The following is a 9,881-nucleotide window of genomic DNA, read 5'->3' as shown; positions in this document are numbered from 1 at the left end:
CAGCCTTTAGTAACAGAGCTATATTGGATTATGATCCGTTTGAAGATGAAGAGCAAGGTTTTTTAGTATATAATTAATGAGCATCTAAAAGTTTAAGAAAGGAAACAAGTCAAACAACATTGAGCAATATTTTGATGAAGTGAAATTACTAGCTTATTGTGTTAATTTTGAAGATTAAAGATAGACGACTTAAGCTTGGTGACTGAATTAGTGACAAGTAATTTTAGACTTATATCTCTATATGAATCTGTTTTTTCACTATTAAGTCACTATTTAAAATGCACGAAAGAGAACATGCTAGGAAAGTAGAAAAAAAACTAAATTAACGTGATGTATGTGGAGAGAAATTTAAACTCAAAATTGTATTCTTAGCTCATGATGTCATGATTGAACCATTCTCCATTGGGAATGATTGGAAATTCTAGTCTGCAATATTCATAAAAAAAATCATGGTCATTTATCAGAATGCAAATAGTAATGCTCTTCCCTTGGCTCATGTATGCGAACACAATGGAGTACAAGGAGGTTAGTGGAAACCTGGTTATTGAGATTGATTGTGCGGGTAACGTCGTTGGGAATACAGTTGACAGGTCGAAAAAAATGGCAATCGTATAATTATTTGAATTCTATATAGTAATATTTGTAGAATAATCAAGTTTGAAAGTCGACTTCTTTTTTTTTCCTTTCTTTATCAAGTTTGGAATATCACTGACTGTGACCCTGTGCAACTAGTTGTTGATTCGTTTTGAATAATTAACATTATTTCTTACAATGTCTTGGACGTATGGATAACAGAAAGAAAACGGTCATGATACAAGCTGAATAAGAGTAGTACTAATTAGCAAATAACTTGTGAATGATGTTTGCTTATAACCAAGTGGCATGAAGGGACAAATGTGTATGTTTCATGCATGACTTGGAGTAGTATTAGTAAAGTCACACAGGCCAATCAACTTGTTGGCAAGTGGCCATTTACCACAATGGTGAAAAAGTGTTGTGCTCTTACATGATGGCGTGAGTTCGAATTCTATCGGTGACTAATCTAACATCTAACTTATTAATGTTGTCGCTCGACTAAAAAAAAAATATTCTAAATGTATGTAGTGGATAAACACAATCTCAAAATTTAATTAAACTCACATAATAACGATAAATAAAGGCATTATCACAACTTAGGGGTGGAGAGCAATCCCATTAAAATAGATATTAATATATACATATTAAAAACAAAAACAAAAACAAATTGATGCAAAATCTCCCGACGACTAATACTATTCCAAGTCATGCATGAAACATACACATTTGTCCCCTCATGCCACCTGGTTATAAGCAAACATCATGCATTTACTAATATTATTCCAAGTCATGCATGAAACCTACACATTTGTCCTTTCATGCCACTTGGTTAAAAAAAACAAAAACAAATTGATGCAAAATCTCCCGACGACTAATACTATTCCAAGTCATGCATGAAACATACACATTTGTCCCCTCATGCCACTTGGTTATAAGCAAACATCATGCATTTACTAATATTATTTCAAGTCATGCATGAAACCTACACATTTGTCCCTTCATGCCACTTGGTTATAAGCAAACATCATGCATTTACTAATACGATTTCAAGTCATGCATGAAACCTACACATTTGTCCCTTCATGCCACTTGGTTATAAGTAAACATCATGCACAAATTGTTTACTAATTAGTATTACTACTATTCAACTTGTATCATGACCATTTTCTTTCTATTATTCATACGCCCAAGACATTGTCAAAAATAATGTTGATTATTCAAAACGAATCAACAACTAGTTGCACAAGTTCAAAATCAGTGATACTCCTAACTTGATAAAGAAAGAAAAAAAAAGGGAAGTCGACCAAAAAATAAAATGTATATAAATATAGAAAATTGTTATTAGCACTCCAAAAATCTCATTTGGCATTCCAAACTTTTTGTAATTAGAAAGAAAAATACACTTGTGTGGAGTGTAGAATGAGATTTTTGGAGTGCTAATAACAGTTCCCTAAATATATCTTAACAAATATTGTACGTGGCATTGACTTAGACTTTCGCAAATAGACTTATAATTTCTAGTATCTAATAAATATCCAAATTGAAAATATTAATCGATCTACAAAATTTTCTCATGGAGGTACCCATTTTTTTGTCACAGATACCAATATAGAGGTTAAAGGACAATACGATATTAAATTTATATGTGGTTGAGATATTTATGAATTTAATCATTAAAATGCATAAGCTCAATTATACATTCAAGTGAGATCAATTCCCGAAGTTTTGGTCAACAATAAAACTGCTTACCTATGAGTTCACCTATAAACGTGCAAAGGCAGTATACTTTTTAACCACAGTTCTATGTATTGTGAATTTTTGTCCACAACTTTTGTGGCATATAGAGGCTAAAAGATACTACGATATTAAATCCATTTACAGTCGAAATATTTATCATTTTAATCGTTAAAATGCATAAACTCAATTACACATCCATGTTAGATCAATTCCCAAAGTTTTGCTTTACAATAAAAACTGTTTAGCTATGAGTTCACCTATAAAACATGCTAAGACGATATACTTTTTAGCCACAGTTCAATGTAATGTGAATTGTTGTCAGCAACTTTTGTATCTAATAAATATCCACGTTTTAAAATATTCATTGATCTACCAAAAGTTATTATGGACGTACCCATTTTTCTACCACATATAGGAATATAGAGGCTAGAAGATTGTCATTTAATTGAAACATATCAAACTCATTAAACACTCTAACCAGAAGCTCATACTGATTATTAAGCTAATTAGTGCTCTAGAAATTTAGAGATGTCAAATGATGAAGAAAAGGAAGAGGAAGAGGTTTAGGTGATGTTGACCCTAAAAACTACTAAGCCTATGTGGCACGCAAGCCGAGTAATTAATAAGCTAACTACGTCATTCAGTTGTGTGCGAGGCGTGCCAACTCGTCGGCCGAGCTCGGCTGAGGAGTAAAATATGTTGATGTTACGTTGGGTGCGCTGCTGACTTTTGAATCTCGGGACTGCGGCCGAGGAAGGAACACTCTTAGCCTTCGGGTTCTAGAGCCTGAAGACAAGGCTGCTAGTTCTGCAAAGTTCAATATCAAATTCGGCTTTCAATGTGCTGAATGTAATAACTTGTAACACATCACTTGGCCGAAAAGGCTAATGAGATGACATCTGCCAATAAGGATTCCAAAATCCTTCTCGACTGAGACTTGGATAGATAACCAGTCGGCCTTGACGCAGTGCTGTTTATCCAAACTGAAGGTGCTCTGTGGTCGGCTAATTCTACGGTAACAATGTTGTTTATCCAAACTGAAGATATTCATCGGTTGCCTTCATAGTGCTATTTATCCAAACTAAAGATGTGTTGGCGAAAAAGAAAATAAAAAATCTCAAGATGTTTGAAAGGTTTCGCGTAGAGCAAGGGTTTACGCATGGCAGTTTGTGTGTTGAGTTGGAGGTCCTCTATGCGTTGCAATTACCTCTGTATTTATATGAACATATTTTCTGTTTGGCACGGCCTGGATAATAAGAAGAAACCGACTGAAACTCAAACTGATCCGTGACATAGGCTTAAAGCCTATCTTCAAATGGTTGACTTTTCAAAGCTAATAAAAACCTAACCCATCACCCATCCAAAAGCCTATCCGTCTGACAACATTCATCAAACAACCTAACCTACTTAGGTTTTCTATTCACCATTATCCAAAACTTGCAGATCCATGTTATGCCACGTGAAGAGTCCAAGCCAAGCTGCTCTAATTTCACATAGTACACTGCTAACAAATCCAAATTAACTCGGACTGTTCTGCTTGCCTCTACGTTGAGGTTATGATTTGCATTCCATTTATTTTGTACAAGAAAATTGAGATAATTTATTAAAAGATAATTATTATGATTAAAAACCATAATATTATCTCTTAACAATATCAAATTATCTTAATTGACGGTTAAGAACCATGCTCACTCAACAGCCTCGATCGCTTGGGCCGATGGTATAAAATCGGGTCCAAATAGTGACTACGGAGAAGTAGATGGGGGTGCAGAATGACAACCATGGGAGATGGAAGGATTTTTAAAGAGGGAGAAGGGGATTTGCTCCATGAAGATGATAGACTGGTTAGAGTTTTAATTTTTTTTATTTTTAAGTAGATTGAGTTGGGTGTAAAAAGAAGTTTGATTGAGTTGGGTTTTGATAAGTAAGGGCGATTTCGAAAATAATGTTGGGTGTAAATAAATAATGATAGATAAATCAAATACAATGTGAATATAAAAAGTAAGTTGAGTGTTGAGATACAAAGTATGAGTTCAAATAAAATTTCTCAATTGTTTATTGTCTTATCGTTCACAAAAAGAAAAGAAAAAAAGACGAAACAATAGTTTAATATAGATTATTCTATCATTCGTAAAAAAAAAACAAAAGAATTAGTTTGCCATTATTTTAAAGATAATGCTAGAGAGACTAAATTATTCAAGTATTAATTAACGTACTTATTTTCTATTGGTAATGTATCATTTTATTTACAAAATTTGGTTTAAAAATTTGTTCTCCTTACTCTTATAAATAAAGTGGGTGTGGGTTGATTGAAACTCAAGGGTTGCAGAGGAAAATGACCAAAAAAATTCTTTGAGAAAAAATAAAATAAAATAAAATAATAGGTATTGTTCTCGCTGCTTTCAATTGCACAAAATTTATGGTAATAGATGTCTCTACTGAAATATTATTATTTGATACACCATGGGAGGAAAACTTAATGTAAAAGTTTTGTAACGAGAGAGATATAAATCTTATTAGAGCTATAAAACTGAGATATACAATTTTCTTCTCGTCCTACGAAGGTGTGAGAATATTGAGAAGAAAGCACAATAAGAGATGAAAGGTTGGCAATTAAGCAAAAGCAACGTTGATGGTTGGAGGGCAACTAGAAATCAAGGCTAGAACAAATAGATAATGCACTCACCATTTGGCACGAAAATATCAAGAACATTTTCATAGAAACTCATTAAGTTAACTGTATATATCCATGAACATTGGCAACATGTTGTGATAAGCAACTTTTTTCTAGGACGGTAAATTAGAAGACAAACTGAAGGAAAAATGTTTATTGTTAAAACAAATCAAATGTCAAGTGTACCGTTTTTAGAACGGTTGGAACTGTTCGTCATCAGTTTTATCCTTTCCAAGGCCCATCTTTGATATTTCAGTTTTATCCTTTCCAAGGCCCATCTTTGATATTTAATATATGGGTAAAAGACTGTTTACTACCCTAATGTTTCGTGGTTTTCAACATTTAGTACATCAAGTTTTTTTTCGTCTCAGAGTCATACCTAAAGTGTAAATTTTGGGACAGTCTCATACATCCGTTAGTCAAACTGTTAAGTTTTTCGTTAACTGTGACGTGGCGCACTGAGTGGGCGCCACGTGTCATCCACGTTTTTTTTTTTTTTTTTTTTTTTTTTCTTTCTTTTCTTTTCTTCTTCTTCCTTCTTCTTCTTCTTCCTCCGACTGCAACTTTTTGCTTTTTTTTTTTTTTTTTTTTTTTTTTTTTTGCTTCTTCCTTCCTTCCTCATTCCTTTCCCTTTCTTCCCCTTCTTCCTTCTTCTTCCTTCTTCTTCCTTCGAAATTTGGGGAATGTTTTTTTTTTTTTTTTTTTTTTTTCTTTCTTTCTTCTTCTTCTTCATCTTCTTCCTCAAAAAAAAAAAAAAACACTTTCATCTTCCCCCAAATTCGGAGGAAGAAGAAGAAGAAGAAGAACGAAGAAGGGGAACGAAGAAGGAAGAAGGAGAAGAAGGGGAAGGAAGAAAAAAAAAAATGAATCTGGGCAGATTCAGAGGAAGAAGAAGAAGAAAAGATAAAAGTGTTTTTTTTTTTTTTTTTTTTGAGGAAGAAGAAGAAGAAGAAGAAGGAGGAAGAAGAAGAAAGAAAGAAAAAAAAAAACAAACTTCCCCAGATTTCGGAGGAAGAAGAAGAAGAAGAAGAAGAAGAAGGAGAAGGAAGAAGAAGGAAGAAGGGGAAGGAAGAAGGAGGAAGAAGAAGAAAGAAAAAAAAAAAAAAAAAAAACATTCCCCAGATTTCGGAGGAAGAAGAAGGAAGAAGAAGGAAGAAGGGGAAGAAAGGGAAAGGAAGGAGGAAGGAAGGAAGAAGGAAAAGGAAGAAGCAAAAAAAAAAAAAAAAAAAAAAAAAACAGAAAGTTGCAGTCGGAGCAAGAAGAAGGAAGAAGAAGAAAAAAAAAAAAAAAAAAACGTGGATGACACGTGGCGCCCACTCAGTGCGCCACGTCACAGTTAACGAAAAACTTAACAGTTTGACTAACGGATGTATGAGACTGTCCCAAAATTTACACTTTAGGTATGACTCTGAGACGAAAAAAACATGATGTACTAAATGTTGAAAACCACGAAACATTAGGGTAGTAAACAGTCTTTTACCCTTAATATATACACTCAAACCTCCATTTGTAAGGCCAATGTCCATAGCTTTGGACCAATTCTTTTCAAACCATAAAGGAAGGAAAAGACTTATAAAGTGGACTTCCACCATGTGTTTGGGCGATGTGGGACTAAGTCCCACTCACAAGTTCCAACATTTATTTCCAGCAGCAATATCAGAATATCACAAGGCATCCCGGAGAAAATCCCGAGTACATGCGACGTCTTCTTATCTAGTCGAGGCTCTTCAAATTGCGATGATGATTAGGTGTTGAAAGACTATAACAAGTCTTCCTCTTTCTGCCCAAAAAGACAGATTCCTCTTTTTACTTTCTCTTTACTAGCCTTTATGCAGAGGACATTTTTTGAATCACGACGTGCTACGCGCGACTTACACGTTTTAAATGTATTTATATGCATAAATTGATAAAAGGAAAGTTAAATATTGGAAATAAATAAATATTCTTATATTATACTAGAAGAAACCTCTAATAAACTAATTAAAGTAATTAACATAATAAAATCGGTCATTATAAAATTTACATTAAGAATAGAGAAAATAATATTTAATAAGCAATTGATTGATTATCCCTTCGGAATGATTGGAAATTCTAGCCAACGGTACTCATAAAAAACATGGTTATTTATCATATGCAAATAGTAATGCTCCTCCCTTGGCTCATGTATGCAAACACAATGCCGTACAAGGAGGTTAGTCGAAACCTGGTTATTAAGATTGACAGTAAGGGTGAGGTGGTTGCGAATACAGTTGGCTGGTCGGAAAACGTAGCAATTATATAATTATTTTGAATTATAATAGTATTTATAGAATTATTTTAGTTGATTTTTTTCATTGGTACCTAAACTAAAAATTATGTTACTTAAACCAATAGCTATATTGAAATTGGAATTTAAATGATCCCAAACACTTCAAGTTTTTTTTTTTCAATTAATGTATCCTTTAACAAAAGACGAAAAAATAATTTAGTGTAGATTATCCTATTGTTCATAAAAAAACGAAAGACTAGTTCGCCATTATTTTAAGGCTTTTTAGCCAAAATGATCCCTGAGATTTGTATAACTCCTCACTTTGGTCCCTGAGATTGGCCACCATCCATTATTTTGGTCATTTCGTTAAAAATTCCGTTAAATGTCCCAGAGCTCTTGGCCGAAAGTTTGGGCAATTTTCAAAGCTTCGTAATTCAATCTTTCTTAACCAAATTCGACCATAATATATCAAAATGAAGATAGGAAAGTGTAGAATAAGATTATACCTATTTGGAAGCCCAATGGTTGCCGAAGATGATTAGAAAATAGCCTCAAAGTTGACTGGTCCGAGGAAAAACTGGAAAACTGGGTAGATTTTAAACGTTCGTAACTTTTTCAATACTCACCGAAATCAAGTGATTCAAAAATGAAAATCATACTTCTCGATGAGAAAAAGAGAATGGTATCTTTTGAAATGGCTAACTCGCCGTGGTTTGGCCGGAAAACGGCTCGAAAGTGGCTGCCTTAGGCTCGAGTTAGCCAATTTTGAGCCGTTTTTCGGCCAAACCACTGCGAGTTAGCCATTGAAAAAGGTTCCATTCTCTTTGTCTCATTGAGAAGTATGATTTTTGTTTTTGAATCACTTGATTTCGTTGAGTATTGAAGAAGTTATGAACTTTTAAAGTTTACCCAGTTTCCGGCCAGTTTTCCAGTTTTCCCTCGGACCAGTCAACTTTGAGGCTATTTTCCGACCATCTCCGGCAACCATTGGGCTTCTAAATAGTTATAATCTTATTCTACACTTTCCTATCTTCATTTTGATATATTATGGGTCAAATTTGGTTAAGAAACGATTGAGTTACGAAGCTTTGAAAATTGCCAAAACTTCCGGCCAACAGCTCCGGGACACTTAAAGGAGTTTTTAACGGAATGACCAAAATGATGGATAGTAGACAATCTCATGGATCACTTCTATTGATTTGAAATTTCAGGGACCATTTTGGCTAAAAAAACCTTATTTTAATTGCGCTGAAACTCTTCTTTTACTGCCAAACCTACATGCAAGGGTTGTAGATAGGGGTGGGCGCGGTGCGGTTTCGAGTGAAACCACAACCGAAACCGAAACATTTTGCGGTGCGGTTTTGAAGCCAAAACCGAAATAAAACCAAACCGTTTGGTTCGGTGCGGTGCGGTTTCAAACGGTTTCGGTTTGGTTTTTGAGAAAAAAAATGTACAATTTAAAATATACACCTATTTATGCATAAAACGGTCTTATTTTCCTCGTATATTAATTAATGAATATGCAGTAAAATTGCAGCAAAAAAGAGTCAAAACTGAAGAAAAAAAACTGCAGCAAAACACCACCAAAAACTGCACCCAAACACCACCAAAAACTGCACCAAAACTGCACAAAACTGCACCAAAAAAATGCAGCAAAACTGCATAAAAAACAGCAGCAAAACTGCACCAAAAACTGCACCAAAACTGCACAAAATTGCACTAAAAAATAATGCAACAAAAATGCAATTGCAAAGGCAGAAGTAGAGATGCAAGCAGAAGCAGTTAAGTCAAAGTGCAAACCCACGGCAAAACCAAACCTATAAGTTATAACCTAGTTGAAAAGTTTAAATTATAAGTTATATAACATTTGTTTTATTATTTATTATACGGTGCGGTTTTGGTTTCGGTGCGGTTTTGAAAACCCAAAACCGAAACCAAACCGTTTTGTGTGCCACGGTTTGGTTTTGAAACCGAAACCGTTTCAAAACCGCAAAACCAAACCGTTTGGTGCGGTTCGATTCGATTCGTGTTTCGGTTTCGGTTTTCGGTTCCAATTGCCCACCCCTAGTTGTAGAGGAAGAAGTTAAAAAATTCATTGGGAAAAAAGAAAAGAAAAAGGTACACATTGTTCTCCCTGCTTTCAGTTGAACACAAAATTTACGGTAATAAACTACTAAGTATCTACTGAAATATTATTATTTTGATAGACCATAGGAGCAAAAATTATAGTATAAGTTTCGCAACGAGAGAGACATAAATCTTTATGAGAGCTAAAAAACTGAGATATGCAATTTTCTTCTCGTCCTATTTGGCACGAAAATATCACAAACAATTTCAAAGAAACTCATTAATATAACGGTATATATCCATGAACATTGGCAACATGTTATGATAAGTAACTTCTTCTAGGACTGTAAATTAGCAGACAAACTGAAGGAAAAATGTTCTCCTCTAGCCAGCATCCGGCATATATCACAAGGCATCCGGAGAAAATCCGGAGTACATGCTGTTGAATTATGGCCAATACTTTCGGCTATTAAAAAAAGCAAAAGAAAAAGAAAGACAAAATGATGAGGAAACATCATGATGAGGAGACATCATGATGATGTTTTTTTTTCTTTTGTGGTTTTTTTATTAACCATAATT

The sequence above is a fragment of the Malus domestica genome, chromosome 11 (assembly GCF_042453785.1).
Source record: "Malus domestica chromosome 11, GDT2T_hap1".
In the NCBI taxonomy this organism is placed as follows: Eukaryota; Viridiplantae; Streptophyta; class Magnoliopsida; order Rosales; family Rosaceae; genus Malus; species Malus domestica.
The sequence above is the reverse complement of the archived record's forward strand: the minus strand, read 5'-3'. Positions refer to the sequence as shown.